This window comes from Motacilla alba, chromosome 3, assembly GCF_015832195.1.
Source record: "Motacilla alba alba isolate MOTALB_02 chromosome 3, Motacilla_alba_V1.0_pri, whole genome shotgun sequence".
In the NCBI taxonomy this organism is placed as follows: Eukaryota; Metazoa; Chordata; class Aves; order Passeriformes; family Motacillidae; genus Motacilla; species Motacilla alba.
Genome location: NC_052018.1, coordinates 22,386,033 through 22,402,760, shown reverse-complemented (window position 1 = coordinate 22,402,760; position 16,728 = coordinate 22,386,033). Strand labels below are relative to the sequence as shown.

The following is a 16,728-nucleotide window of genomic DNA, read 5'->3' as shown; positions in this document are numbered from 1 at the left end:
GCCATATAGCAGGGAATGTATGATCTATATGTATTTTTAATTGCAAAACATATTTTTGTGCATCTTTTTGGAAGACTATATTCTTGACTTCTTTAAAGTAGTTAAGGAAAAAAATGTTTATCTTAACATAAATCAGTGAAAATATTTAGCTGCAGAAAAGATAAATGTGCTGCATGCTGTCATAGCATATTTTTGAGATGTAAATACTGTTGCTTTGTGAAGTTAATTAAGTTCATTTTTTTCTTAAAGAGGATTCAGTTTGGTTCACTAAAGATATGTATTCAGGAAAAATGGGCAAAAGTACAAAACTACTATATTGAGAAAGATTTTACTCTAGTGGGACTTCTCGCAGAACAGAAAAAGCTGTTTTCAGTTCCAAACTGACCTATGATATTTTATTTAGAATAGCCATTAGATGTGAATATTTCTTCTAGAAGGCCATTGACTTTAAAAACATTGCATTTCATAGAAATTATTAAATTACATTGAATTTTTAAATATAGAAAAGCATTTAAATTATGGAAAATGTATGAAAATTTATTCTACTCAAATTTATACTCAGTAGTGTTTTGACTTGTCTATTTTTCAAAGCACAACATATTTTTGTAAAAGAAAAATTAAATGCATGTTAAAAAAAAAAAAGTTAGAATTCCTGCTAATAGAGGAGCATATTGGCATCTTCATGCTTTCTTTTTTCAGTTAATTTTATTTTTAAGTAGAATAATCGGTACTGACTATTCTGTTAAACTGTCCAGTGGATGTTTTCTATGGAGACTCAGATTTACGTATGAAAACCATTAAACCCCCATCTACTACAATTATGCACTAATTCTCTTCAATTTTGTATAATGTATCTTTCTCAGTGAATTTAGAATTTTAGTAGTGCAGAACTTAATGAGATTGATGTGGATTAATTTGGACTCAAAAAACCACTACTCTTAAGTAGTGTTCTTTGGGCAGGTTGCTAGTTCATCAGACACAAGAATCAACAGGAGGAATTGCACATCCAGAGAGATAAATTATGTTATGTTCAAAATTAATAGGTCTGAGTGAACACTTGGAGCTTTCACCCAGAAAAAAATTAACACTTGTTATATCCAGCTGTGTGGAAGGTAAAGACATGCTAGCAGACACTGATAATCACATCATGAGAAAAAGAGGTGTAACTTTTAAGTCTTTCATTTTCAACAGGATGGGCAATATTGAATGGGTTACCTTTTTATTGAACTTGGATTTGTCTAGCAGTGCAACCAAGGAAGAATTTTCTTAATTTGATGTCTCTTGGAAAGACTGTAGTTGCTTTAGGACCATGATGACTGTAAATGTGAAGTCTTCAAATCAGACTTATTCAAGGCTTACAGTATTTTAAGGTTGCTTTCACATATAGTCTACATCGTCTTTATCAGTAATGGGATTTCTATTCCCAGATAACTGCATTGGGAGTTAATACACACCCTTTCAGTTAATAAAAGATATGAAAGAAAATCATTTTACTTTACAGATTATCTGATTGAATGGAACACTACTTCTTTTTGATAAAAAATATTGCTAGCATTTTGAAATCTATGAACTTTAAAAAAAATCAATTACCAAAATAATTTTCAAGTTTCCAAAACAATAAAATTATTTTAAGGTATGCTGACTTTTCTTAGAGAATGACAGAACTCTTGAAAATTGAACTGTGTGTTGAAGGTCTGATTTTACAATTACTTTGAGGAATCTACTCTTTTGACTTGCAGATTTGAAAATATTTATCAGAATGCTTAGGGTCCTGTTGATTTTCTTTTCCGAGGAAGCAGACAGCTCATGACATATTGTTACTCTGTAGTTTAAATTACTTTTGTCTTACTCTAAAAGTGAATTAATGGTCTTTTATCAGGTTAGTTTGCAAGTAGAATTTTACAAGATAAGATAGTGTTTTCTCTTAACATAACATTCAATGCATTTTGAAGAGGATAATGCAGTTAAAGAGATTTCCTAGGTTTCCTTCCCGAAAAAAAATATCTCCTCCAAAACCTGCAAACAAAACAAAAACCAAACAAATGAAAAAAACCCAATAAAACAAACAAACAACACCTGAAAAAACCATCTCAAAACCATAATAAACTGGAATATTTTAATTTTTTTTAATGGAAAAATTTTCCAAATTTTGCATTCTGGTGCTGGCAGGGGGACAGATTTTTAGTGCCAACTCATAATGAAAACAAATTTCAACATCCTACAGAGACAATAGCATAGTTTCAGGTCTTAGCCAACTGTATCAAGATCATTTTAAGTTAAATGTTTTTCTAAGATTTATTTACCTTTTTCTGAGCAACATAGAAATTTAAATTTGAGTCTTCTCCTGTTCAAAGGTATTCCTGCTTATTTCTTCCTTAACCATTTGTTTGTTTCCTCTGGATCCCACTATTGCAGCTTTTGATCAGCCTCCTACTGAGTCATTTATTAGACTTTTATTGCTTGCAAACACAACCTAATAGTGCTCTTCTGACTGTGTCAAGTGCATGCTGTAATTTTTTACAACTCTTCGTTGTTTAGTTCTTCTGTTATGCAATTTCTCAGCTTTCTAGAATCAGTTACTTTGAATTCTTTTGAGGACCTACTGATGTGTTATCTTTACCTCTTTCTTACTGTTAGTATAATCTTATTAGGTTATGTACTAACCATGCGCCTACCCCTTGCTGTTTCAAGTCCTTCTCCAGCCTGTGGATACTTAATGCCTTGGGTTTCCTGCTGTTTTCACTGTTTTATGGTAACATTGCAAAGGCTCAATTTTTCAGCCCCAGTGTCTATTGGATGGCAAGATTTGTTGCATTATTGCATTGTTGCTTCACCTATGATACCTAATTTTATCCAATATTTTCCTGACTGGTTTCTGATTGTGGTATAGTAGATGTGCTATGGGCTGCAATATTGCTAAGTTTAATGACCTGGTAAATAAAGACTGTGTCCCATTTACAGGGGTTTTTATTGAAGGATGTGCTTTCTGCACCATGCAAAGCACAGATACATTAAGTATTTGTTTGAGCCTAGCATCTTCTTTCTTCCATAAAAAGTCAAAGTCATTCACTACAATTGACACAACTGAAGACATTGAAATTAATTACAGTGAGAGTGGGAAACTTCACATACAGTTTTGCGGGTCTGAGCTCTCAGGTATTTGTATAAAGTTGGATTATGCCTCAATATGTTGGCATATATGAAATATGGAATGAAATAACATCACTTTAGAGTGGGGTTATACCAGAGTTAAGTAAAACTGTTGAAGAAAATCTCTTCTACATTAATACATTTAATTCTGAGACTTTTGGTGAAGCTGATAAACCCAAATCAAAGCCACTTTCTATATTGAGTTTATATGTCTCATTTGAGCATTAATTACAAGAAATTTTGACTCTTGTTCTCTTCAAAATGGGGGTAGTGATGGAAGACAGATGCATGGGATCAATACTCATCTCACGACAAAACCATCCAAGCACAAATTTCCTGCTATTGTATTTCTTGGTTGGCAAGAGAAGCTAACCGAAGGACCAGTCTTAATGCCACTAATGTTATTTCCTGTGGTATTTGCTTTATTTTTCTCAGGTGATTTCTAGCATTAAGTGCCAAAAACCACCAAACACTACAGTTTTTTTCCTAATAAGGTCATTGTCACAAATACAGGCTAACAGTTATTATTTACCTTATTACTTACCTTCCCTTTGACCTTCCTTCCATGCTGTTTTTGAGCAAAAGAGAGTAAGTAACTACTGAGTTATCTGTCTTCAGTATCTCATATGTACTTTCAGGATATCAGCTAGATTCACACCACTGAGATTTAGCCGTAGGGTGTGAATTTTATGAGCCTCATATGGATCTAAGTATGACATATTGAGTTGGAAATGGCAATTTAGGGGAAAAAAACAAGCAGTAAGACTTCTGGAAAGAAACTATAGAAGCATACACATGAAAGAATGAAAGAGCTGAAAAAGGAAACTTAGCAGTATATTTGCTCTGATATTGTCTTTGATTTTACAACAAGTTCATAATTTAGACAATGGACATTCAGACATATAGTTGGAATGTATTAGATGGTAAACAAAAGTTTCAGTGTCCAAAAAAAGTGTCAACAGAAAACCAGCAAACAAACTAAAAAATCAAAACCTTTGAAGTGATCAAAATGATTTTGTTAAATACAAAAATGTATGCTGTTTTCAAAGTTTAATGCATCTATTTCCTCATGTTCTAATGCTAGATTGAGGGCCCTTTAAAAAGAAAGCAAAATGTAATATTTTCACTGTGATATGTTTCTTCTGTCTCTGCTTTGGTCAGAATTATTTAAATAGATTATTGTGAGTCTTTAGTTGAATACTTAATGCATCAAAAGTGTTTGCCTTTCTCATAGATACAATTTTCCAGACTGTATATCTGAAAGCATCATCATGATTTTGGCCTATATGTTGCAAAACAAAACCAGACTATTCCTTTTTGAATTTTTTATTTTATAGCTAAAACAATCCCCTACTCAAAAAATAAACCCCCGCCCCCTCAAAACTGTTTAACACATAATTGCCTTTTTGTTTTCCAATTACCAGAGATAATCTTTCAAGATTAAAAAGGGGGAAAACAAAACTATAAAAAAAACCCTTGTGCAGCTTCACTTTCATCCTTGACATTTATTATCCAGCCACTGCCATATACATACTTTACTTATTGCTGAGTGTTGGGTTGTTGCCTCCAGCTTTTTTCATAGAGGATTTTATTAGCTGCTCATGCACTTCCAATTCCTTCACTATTTTCTTCCTCCCCTGTGATTTGCCGTTTCATGTTGGTCTGCCTCAGTTTCCTTTTTTTTTTTGTTGTTTTGATCTCTATCAATGTATTTTTTTCTGATTTAGCTTTAATCTTTTCTTTCTTTTAACTTTATGTACTTTCAGAAAGCAAAAAATTTGTACGCAGTGTTCAGATATAGATTCCTAATTATTTTCATCATTGAAATGGAGCTTAAAAACTGAAAAAAGAATGGTCAATTGAAATGTTAACTTTTAATTTTAACCATAACGAAGCAATAATTTTTTATTCATGTAATGTCATGTAATTCATGTAATTTCTTAACGTAATTATAATACTTTTCAGCACAACAATGTACCTGTTGGTGTTGTGGCATATTATTCCACACACACAAAAAACATATTTACACTCAATTTCTTCATAGTAAAAGGGATTCAGACAACTTTATTAAACAGAGAATTAATTAGTCTTCCTGAGCCACGGCTGAATATACATTAAATATACCTAAATACGAGACTCTTTCTTTCTTTCCACATGGTATAGAATTCAAACCAGTGTATTTGTTATTACTCCTGAACATATATGCACATGCTAATAAACATTGGAATGTTTTACTTGCACAATACAAATATAAAAATAGAGGAACATAAAACCATTACTATTCTCTCATTTAATTCAGGTTTGGGCTTTTTTTTTTTTTTTTCCCTGACAGGAAGTACTCCTTACAGAGTGTGCATCAAATGACAACATTCTGGCACTGTGTTAATGAAATCCTAAAACTAAATCTCCACTTTTTTTCTTACCTTGTTTGTTCTACAAATTATTTCTAATTCCCTTGATAAGAAGTATTAGGTTTATTCACTATTAAATTGTCATCTTTGTAAATCAAAACTATCAAGATTTGTGTGTAGACATTTTTCCCATTTTTCCTGGAGTGTCTGCAGCTATTGATAGTATATCATACCTGAAAAATGTCCTTGAATATTTTGCTTATATTCCTTTTTTTTCCCTGTGCATTTTTTCATTTTTCAAGTATTCTGCATAAAATATCTTTGTACAGGCACTGTGCAGCCTGATTGGATTGGCAATGAGGCCATAAACCCACATTTACTGCGCAAGGAGGCAAATGCTGCCGAATATTTTATGCTCCTATAGTTCTTTGTTACCTCAAAAGCACACTCATTTGCGTTGCCTTGGAACATGAGTGTTGGTGTTCTTTCTATATGTTTCTCACCATTTATCTTCTCTTGTAGATTATTACTTGGGTACACTTCCTACTGGGAAAATGTCAGCTAATAGCTTCTAGGGAAATAATAGGAAAATCTGAGAAATTCGCAGATTGCATAGTATATTTTGTGTGTGTGTGTGTGTGTGTGTGTATAAATACAAGAAAAAAATAGCTTATTCTAAAAATATTATTATTTTCTGATAATTATTACTATCTCTTTCATTTTGCTTTAGCGCTACTATAGATTTGGTTTTGGTATCACAGTAAATACAAACCTGTGAGTATTTACATAATAATTTTTTAGGGTTTCATTTAATGACGTCACTTTGGTGTTATAATAAACAGGAGCCTCATATTTTTAAGAACTATTGTAGAGAGAGTAATAAATGGAGGACCAAATTATTAGCAAGATGTACAAATTGCAGATTTCAGGAAGGTGGTGTTAAATGGGGAGGATGTAATTCTATTTATTGGAATTTTTACTCAGTCTTGAACTATAACAAGGTTTATGATAAGTTATGAAAGAATTAAAAGATTCTCAAAGTGTCATGTGGTAAATTCACCCCACTAAGGCTGATTTGATAGCTGAGATAGCATGGGAAAAGAAAAACTGCAAGGGTGTCTCCATAATTTAAAGCATTTAAGTGCACTGCCTAAATTAATTTTACTTCCTTAGGATTTTTCTATCTTCAAAGTAAACTCCTCAAATGGTATTGTAGTCCATTTAAGGTGAAATTTCCTCCTGGCTTTCATTAAGTAAAGAAAAGCTGGTATGTTGAATGCTTAATGTGACATATGGACAATGAACTCATAAATGTTTAAAAAAATATATATATGTTTGAAAGGATGCTAATGTCTAATACAGCAATGTTTTAAAATTTTGGAAATGTGAATTAAGGATTTTGATTGGAGATTTTTAGAAAACACAAAATGACACCAAAATGAGATGCTACTTTGAAGTAAATAGAGACAAAAGCTTCAGTCCTAAAGTGTGATCTCATCAAGAATCAAGGCAGGCAATAATACACCTGCTGTATATTGTGAAAGGATTAACACGGATTAGCAAACTAATTTTTCAGCTACTTGACCCAAGAAAGATATGGATAGACTTGAAGTATGTTAGAAAAAAAACAATGGTTCGGCACCTGGTGGATTTATAAAAACAGTTAAGAAGCACCACCATAGCCAAACCCAAGAACATGGTACTTCCTATCTTCAGCTTCAGTTGGCTTGAGCATTGAGTATTTGAGCAGTGATTTGATCTACAGTGCAGGTAACAGACTCTTTACAGAACCTTTTAAACATAGCTTTCAATTAAGCAGGTAATACCTACAACTCCTTGGGTTTATGAGCCTTAGGGTCTGTATCAGTCAGCCACATGTCTATGTATTAGTCATTTTTTCAAGATTTCTAACTTGTTTAATAGTCAATCCTTGCAACAGTATGCAGAACAAAAGTTTAACTACCCTTTAAAACATGCCCCTATATGTTTCTAAAAATATCACCCATGAAGTTAAAAGTGAGAATAAGCTTTACACATCAGATCTATAAGTGCTTAATGCTAATTTACTGTACTAGAAAAGAATAAATGCTTGTTTATCACATCTTCAGCCATTACTCTGCTTCTATGCAGATTTTTTTTTTAATTAATGCCTTGTTTTCAGCAGGAAGTAACCTGTTAAAGATTTTTTCTCCTTCCTTATATTTTCCAGTATTGTTATGAGATAGAACTTGCAGGGAAAATGCTGAGTTTGATTACGGATCTCATCTCTGTATCCAGGGGAAGAATGGCTTAGACAGAGCTTGTCAGGTTGGCCAGACTTTTTTCATGCAGCAATCATCTCAACATTTTACTCTTAATTTATTTAACAGCTGTTATCACTGTTTCAGGCTCACTAAAAAGGTAACAAGTGAAGAGCTTGCAGCATAATTCAGGTGTTCTTCTGTAAAGAGACCAGAGAAGAGTGCTGGCTAGAGGGCAGGGAACCTTGCAGTTTTCTGTGCTGTCACTGCCTTCATGATAGATTTAAGCAGTGTAAACCTGAGTTCATGAAACAGTGTTTAATCATGGTGTCACAGGATGAACGATACCATAAATGCAAATAAAGCAAAAGACGTAATGTCACTGCAGGTTTTCTTCCTATTCTTGCTAAGATTTTTGGACTTATTTATTTTTGCTAGATAAATGTGTATTGCATATAATTTTTTAAAGAGATTTATACCATAAACTGAATAGTTTGTCCCTCTGTATAATTTTTTTGATTTTAGGCTTGTATTTTATTTTCCTATTTCTAGGAGAAAGTAGATATTTTTGCAGAATCATTGAATATCTTGAGTTGGAAAGGAGCCATAAGGACCATCGAGTCCAACTCCTGTCCCAGTACAGGACAATCCCAAGAGTCACACCATGTTCCTGAGAGCATTGTCCAAGAGCTTCTTGAACTCTGGCAGGCTTGGTGCTGTGACTGCTTCCTTGGAGAGCCTGTTTCAGTGCCCAACCACCCTCTGGGTGAAGAAACTTTTCCTGATATCCAACCTAAACCTTCCCTGACACAACTGCAGACCATTCCCACAGGACCTGTCACTGGTCACCACAGAGAAGAGATCAGTGTCTGCCCCTCCTCTTCCCCTTGCAAGAAGCTATAACTGCAGTGAGGTCTCCCCTCAGTCTCCTCCAGGCTAAACAGACCAAGTGCCCTCAGCTGCTCCTCCTACAGCTTTCCCTGAAGGCCATTCACCATCTTTGCAGCCTCATTTTGCTTCACTCTAATAGCTTACTATCTCTTTTTTTTTGTTGTGGTGTCCAAAACTATCCCCAGCACTCAAGGTGAGGCCACCTCAGTGCAGGGCAGAGTATTCAAGGTGAGGTCTCCTCAGTGCAGAGTGGAATAATTGGGCAGAAGAATCTCCCTTTTCTAATTTTTTAATGTGATGACCCTGTGTGGATTTTATACATTAGACGTGTTTTGAGTCAGAATAAACTGGTGATGTTGCAGAAGTTGTGCCTTCACATAGGTCAGGAGGAACTTAGTCCAGTTCTCTGTGGAAAAAAATAAGAGATTATTGATCAGAGTCTTCAAAATAAAGTAAAAATAAATTTTTAAAAAATTTAGCAAGTATCAGTTGGAAATCTTAGTGTGATTCTACACTAATATTTCTTGTTTTCTGCCTGCTTATTATTTGAAGAGAGAACTGGTTGTTGTATTTATGATATTTGGTTAAGTGAAAGGTAGTGCTATTTGCTGTATGGCTGAATTTCAGTAAAGTCATAAGTAAAATCAAATCTGTGTTCAAAAGTATTCTAACACTTACTGGCATTTTTTTTTCCAATGCCGCATGTATTTCAAGGAGATATAGACTGTTTCTACTTGAGTGTATACTGGTATTTACTGTTGTTTTTTTACATAAATACAATTTGGCAAGTCTAACTATTCAAGGAATTGTGGAATTTTTTTAGATTGGAAAATGCCTTTAAGGTCCTTGAATCCAACTTTAACCCAGCACTGCCAAGCTTCTCCCAAACCATGTCTCTAAGCAACACATCTACACATCCATAAATGCCTCGAGGAATGCTAATTCAGCCATATCTCTGGGCAGCCTGCTCAAATGCTTGACCACTTCTTCAGTGAAGAAATTTTTCATCTAAATCTCACCTGGCACAACTTGAGGCCTTTTCTTCTTGTACTGTTGCTTGTTACATGGGGTATCAACCCGTACCTGCCACAACTTCCTTTTAAGCAGTTCTAGAGAGTGATAAGGTCTCCTCTGAGCTTCATTTCATCCAGACTAAACAACTCCAGCTCCCTCAGCCATTCCTCATTGGACATTGGTGCATTTAATGACAAATAATAACCTTTGTGCATGACAAAATTTCTTAAAATTTACTGCTGGTTTCTTTTATGGAAAAGCTATACGTAATGGTGAAATAAAAAATGCTGTATGAAATTTCACATCTGATTAAATTATCATCTCAAAAAAATATGACTTTGTTGAGATAAAACAATTCCAATAATAAATCTCAAATTGCTAAAGATCGTAGATTAATTACCTCCCATTTAGTAATTGGAGTCTATTTTCTTTGAATTTCTATTTAATGGACTCTATTGATTTAAAGGATAAACAAGGTTTATTTTGTAAAAAAAAATTAGTGTTTTTATTAATTGTAATTGTACTGTGTAGCCTAAAACTCATGTGTTTCCCAGCTTGTTTTATTAGTCTCTGGGCGCTCATGTTCACAGACTTTTATCAGTGTTTAAATCACAAAACAATATACTGATTTGGTCTTTAGAGATGTGGGGCATCCTCTTCTTGATTAAAATTATTGAAGAGGTTAATTTACCTGCATGGAGCTGTTCTCACTATTGTGCTCTCAAAGGCCTTCTCTTTGCACCTTTCATCATGTCTTAGAGCTATAAAGTAACACCTCTACTATATTAAAGGAAGCAGACATATTAAGATCTGTGTAGTAATTCCACTGATGCACATAGGAGGGAACCACTGGACGAGTTCCTACCTTAGGAAGGAGGCATGGTGAAGAAGCTTCTTTTCCAGGACATGGGAAGGCATTTAATTTCTTTCAATTGTTTTGCTAAGAAAAGGGAAAATAGAGCCTTAAGCATCGCTGGCAGTTTACTGCATAAAAATGAAAATCACATTGGGGGTCATCATGCCTTTTGAGATTTTCATGCCTTTCAGAAAAATGAAGCACCTGTTAAAATGATCACCCCTTTCCTTTTAAGATGACAAGTAAGAACACAGATTTCACAGCATGGTTTTCCTCTTCATCCCCATCAGTGGTAGCTTTTCTCATTGCAACAAAAGGAAATATTTTTAACCTAGTGAAGAGCTTAGTAATTTAAATAAGTTATCACTGGAACATAATTTTCTAACTGATATTTCTGAAATATGTATAAGCAAAGATCTGTGAACCATGATAAAGTATTCAGGATTGAAGTGAGGTATAAATAGAGGCTTCACTGCAAGAATGAGATGTAGGTCTCTCTAGTTGCTATGAAAATTTAAAATAGAGACCACCTTATTGAGAAATTCACCTTTCTGCCTGAGAAGGAAGACATCTTAGGAGGAGTTCATTCATCACTAAGCAGTTCTCATTTTAAATTTGGTGTTGAAATGGGTGGAAGACAAGGAAAAATCACGTAAAATGTGAAGTCTGAAGCTGTGGAAATAAGAAATTCATATTTTTTCTGGACTCCAAGACAGATTCTTCTCTTATGGCTGTTCTGTTTTGCAAAACACAAGACCTCTCTTTTCATGGAGTTCACAGAATGTCATGGAGGGTTTTGTTCATGCAGATTTTAGCGTCTCTGTAGATGTCATTCTTCCAAGCAGTGTTCTCCATAGTTATTTATTAGCATAAATACTTGGCAACAAGTACAAGTGTAGATAAAAATCCTAATTTATTTATTCAATCAAAATCCAGAAGTTTCTCGAAGGAAAATCTAGGGATTTTAAGTAAAGATGAAAAACACATTGTCTGTTTAACAGCTGTCTTAACTTCACAGGTACGTCTTGCAGAAACTTGCATCTGCAGAGCATGAGCAGAATCTCAGCAGGTGGAAAAATCAAAGGAAGATAGGACAAGACCCAAGTAGGGCCTCCAGTTGTCCTAAGAGAATAAATTAGGTTATGTTTACATTAGCATTAGTAGTACAGTGCACCACAAGCAGCTTTATACTGCAAAACAATTAGTGCTAAGGGCATGAGGTTCACACTGTGTATATTTCAGAGTTTTTTCTGTGGACTCTTTCTGCTTCTTTAGGCTGAATGCGTGCTACTGGCTGGAGAGCACCTTCCATCTTTTATGCAAAAACAGGTGAACCTATTTGCTTTGAGACTGCTCTGTGATGCAAATCAAAGCACAGTAAGAGCAGATGACTTGAGATTGTTTCTGAAGTACACCCTTGATCAAAGCCTTGATGTGAATGTATTTTTAATCTGCTGGTACAACCATCATAACACACAGAAAAGCCTGACATTTGCAGACACTTTTTACATGCAGGATTTGTTTGGGTCAATGGACAAACAAATGAAGACTCAGAAACATCCTTTTAAGATTTTATATATCTTCATGAAATTCAAATACAAATCCCACACAACAAAGTAGTTGCAGAACCTGCTTTATTCAGGACATTGCCTATAATTAATGTATTCTTGCTACAACCTAGTTGTTTGTTGGTTCATTTGGTTGTTTTTTCCAAGGCAAAAAAGGCACTTAGGTAGAGTGTGCACACTGGCAGAGTATATGTGTCATGTTTTAATTCAGACTTTCACACAATTAGCATAATAATTCTTAGTATTATTCTGTGTTACCAGACTGTTAACAGCCTTCTCAATGATCATTATTTTTAATTGTGTCTTTTGAAATATTCTATGACTACAGTGCTTACAGTGTCTTTCAGAAAAAGGTATTGCATGCATGCTATTACATATGTGCAAATCTATGTAGAAAACTAAATGCTTACAAATTACTTTTTTTCTACATTAGTCAGTTATTAACTCTGTCTAATTAGTAATTAACTCTGTCTAATTTCTGCTCTGATGTTATTTAAAGGAAAAATAAGTACTCATTTTTTCGTCAAACAACTATAATCAGGGAAAGCTACACAGTAATTCCTGAATATCTGTCCTTAAGCAGATATCTCACTGCCAGTCTGATGAATAACTCTTTTAGCTATATTTAAAACAGTGAGAGATCAATTACCTGAAGCACCTTAAGGCACAAATGGGTAAATATCTCCATTTGGGTGTTTTAGAGCACATTTCAATTACTGCACCATAAGTAATCCTTTCTGGCCTCCAGTTTCTGCATCAGTAAATTATGGACCTCTCATAGTTTCTGTATCTCCAGGTCATGTGAGGATTTTACCTTACACTTTCAAATTACAGTAGCCAAGTATTTAGATTTATACTGAATTCCAGCCCAAGTACTGGTTTTTGCAACAAATTTCTATTTACTTTAATTTTTTTCCTTCTAAAAATGAGATTTAAAAATTGTTTTACAGATATTTTGGGAACATCTAATTTCTGTTTAATTATTTGAGTTTCAACAATATCCATACATCTACAACTACAAAGAGAATCAGAAGGACAATCCAGGGATCTATGGACCTGTCAGCCCGACCTTGCTACCTGGAAAGTTAATGGAGCAGATCATCTTATGGGCCATCACATGGCACATAGAGAACAACGGGTTTATGAAAGGCAGGTCCTGCTTAATCAACTAGCTCTCCTTTAATGACAAGGTGACCTGCTTAGTAGATGGGGGAAAGACTGTGGATGTTGTTTATCCAGACTTCAGTAAAGCCTTTGACACCATATTCCACAGCATTCTCCTGGGGAAACTCACTGCTCATGGCTTGGGTGGGTGTGCTCTTCACTGGGACAGAAACTTGCTGGATAGCTGGGCTCAGAGAGTGGTGGTCAATGGAACTAAAACCAGTTGGTGACCAGTCATTAATGTTTCCCAGGAGTCAGTATTGGGGATGCTTCTGTTTAATATCCTTATCAACAATCTGGCTGAGGAGATTGAGTGCACCCTCAGTAATTTTTCAGATGGCATAGCATTGAGTGGGAGTGCTGATCTGCTGTGAAGTAGGAGAGATTACAGAGGAATCTGGACAGGCTGGATTGATGACCTAAGGACACCTGCATGAAGTACAAGGTGAAGTACAAGGTGAAGTTCCAGGTTCTGCCCTTGGTACACAAAACCCCATGTAGCACTACAGGCGGGGGGCAGAGTGTCTGGAAGGCTGCCTGGCAGCGAAGGAGATGGGGATACTGGTTGACAGCAGCTGAACATGAGCCACTATGTGCCCAGGTGGCCAAGAAGGCCAGTGACATCTTAGCCTATATTTTCAGTAGTGTGGCCAGCAGGACCAAGGCAGGGATTGTCCCCCTGTAGTTGACAGTGCTGAGGCCACACCTTGAGTCCTGTGTCTAGTTCTGGGCCCCTTACTACAAGAAGGACATTTTGGAGCTGGAGTGAGCGCAGAGGACAGTGGAGCTGGTGAAGTGTCTGAAGCAAAAGTCCCATGAGGGGCAGCTGAGAGAGCTGGGGGAATTCAGCCTGGAGAAGACTAAGTGTGAGACCTCATTGCTCTCAAACTACCTGAAAGGAAGTTGTAGCAAGGTGGGGGCACAGAATCACAGAATCACTGGACTGGAAGAGACTCAAGATCATCTAGTCCAATCCATGGCCTAACACCTCAACTATACCATGGCTCTGAGTGCCACATCCAGTCTTTTTTTAAACACACCCAGGGATGGTGTCTCCACCACCATTCCAGGCAGACCATTCCAGTACTTTACCACTCTTTCTGTAAAAAACTTTTTCCAACCTATATTTCCCTTGTCACAGCTTAAGACTGTGTCCTCTGGTTCTGTCAGTTGCTGCCCGGAGAAAGAGACCAACTCCCATCTGACTACAACCAACTTTCAGGAAATTGTAGAGAATGATAAGGTCACCTCTGAGTCTCCTCTTCTCCAGGCTGAAGAACCCCAGCTTCCTCAGTCATCCCTCACAGGGCTTGTGTTCCAAGCCCCTCACCAGTTTCGTTGCCCTCCTCTGGATGTGCTCAAGCGTCTCAAGGTCCTTCCTGAACTGAGGGGCCAGAACTGGACACAGCGCTCACAGTGTGGCCTCACCAGTGCCAAGTACAGGAGGAGAATGACCTCCCTGCTCCTGCTGGCCACACTATTCCTGATACAGGCCAGGGTGCCATTGGCCTTCTTGGACATCAGGGCACACTGCTGGCTCATGTTCAGCTGGCTGTCGACCAGTACCTCCAGGTGCCTTTCTGCCTGGGCACTGTCCAGCCACACTGTCCCCAGCCTATAATGTTGCAGGGGGTTATTATGGCCAAAATGCAGGACAGGACACCTGGACTCAGTAAATGTCATCTTATTGGACTCTGCCCATCCATCCAACCATTCCAGATCTCTCTGCAGAGCCCTCCTACCTTCCAACAGATCAACACATGCTCCCAGCTTAGTGTTGTCTGCAAATTTACTGATGAAAGACTCAATACCCTCATCCATGTCATCAGTAAAAATATTGAACAGAATTGATCCCAGCACAGACCCCTGAGGGACACCACTGGTGACTGGCCACCAGCTGCATGCAGCACCGTTCACCACCACCCTCTGGACCTGACCATCCAGCCAGTTCCTAACCCAGCAAAGAGTGCTCCTGTCCAAACCGTGGGCTGCCAGCTTTTCCGGGAGTGTGCTATGGGAGACAGTGTCAAAGGCCTTGCTGAAGTCCAGATACACAACATCCACAGGCTTTCCTGCATCCACCAGGCAGGTCACCTGGTCATAAAAGGAGACCAGGTTGGTCAAACACAACCTGCCCCTCCTAAACCCATGCTGGCTGGGTCTGATACCCTCACCACCCTGGAAGTGCTGCATGATGACACTCAACATAAACTGCTCCATTACCTTACTGGGTACTGAGGTCAGGCTAACTGGCCTATAATTACCAGGACCTAATCTCTTCTGCCATATCTGAAGGGAAAGGACAGGAGGAAATGACCTGAAGTTGTACAGTTCAGGGAAGGTTCAATTTAGATATAAAAAAAATAGATCACTTCAAGAGTGTTTAGGATTTGGAAGTTGCCCAGGAAGGTGGTAGAGTCTGGAAGTGTTCAAAAGGCACCTGCATGTGGCACTTGGGGATGTGGTTTTGGGGTGATTATTTAGGGTTGGTGCTAGACAACATAACAGTTGGACTAGGTGGTCTTGAGAAACATTTGTGTGGTCATTTTTACTTGGTTCCTTCTTTCCTTTTGTCACTTTATGAGTCCTGTGGATTTCCCAACTGTATTTATCTCTGGATTGCTGTTTTCAAAGATACTCACTGAAGAATTCTTTTATAAACTTGTGTGAGCACTTTGGCTTTGAAACATTTTGGATTGCACCTATGTTGGTAAGAGACTATGTTTTCAGCATAACTACTTTTAATCTTTTTTTTTTTTTTAATTAGGCAAATCAAAATACAGCTCCTGAATTTGGTTTACAATAATGTGGTAAAATAATGAGTGTGGTGGCATTTTTATTACTGCGCTAGTTTTATGGTAATTTAGTATAATCACTTGAAATATAATAGGCTTTATTATTTTAGTTGTACCTACACTGAGACAGGGAATGAATCAGATTACTTCCAGAGGTCACTTGCAACCTAAATGATTCTCTGATTAACCAAAGTGATTGCAACATGGGGAATATTTTATATGTTCATATATGCATTTCTCAGGTACTAGACATTCACTTCCATGCCGACTGACATAAGAATGATCAAGCATGTTTGTGGCATTTCAATTATAGCAGAGTGCTTATAGGCAATTTTAAAGAAATTGCAGCTTTTCATTTAAGCCCTGTATAATGCTAATTATAATTACTGAAGGCATGTGGTTATATGAGCAGGAGTTGGAAAAAGAAGGGCCAGAAAAAAGGATTGTTTACAAGTTTTAATGAAGTTTTACAATAAAATAATGGCATTATGCAAGAATTGTAATTCTTGCATGTAAATATCTCACCAAGATGAGTTTATCACTAGTTTTTTGACTTAATTTTGTCAGGTCTTTTTCTTATTCAAACAGTTAGGAAATGAGTACCTAAAAATCAAGAATATCTTAAATATATTAAATTAATTTAAATATATTATTAATTATAATTAACTATAATAATTAATTAATAATTATAATTATTAA

The 16,728-nt window shown here is 36.3% G+C and overlaps 1 protein-coding gene across 2 annotated transcripts in view; it reads left to right on the top strand.

The window, feature by feature from the left end:
• The window catches only part of CSMD1 (CUB and Sushi multiple domains 1), a 1,065,169-nt gene that overhangs the window by 746,747 nt on the left and 301,694 nt on the right, over positions 1-16,728 (top strand). The gene's annotated exons all lie outside the window — the stretch shown is intronic.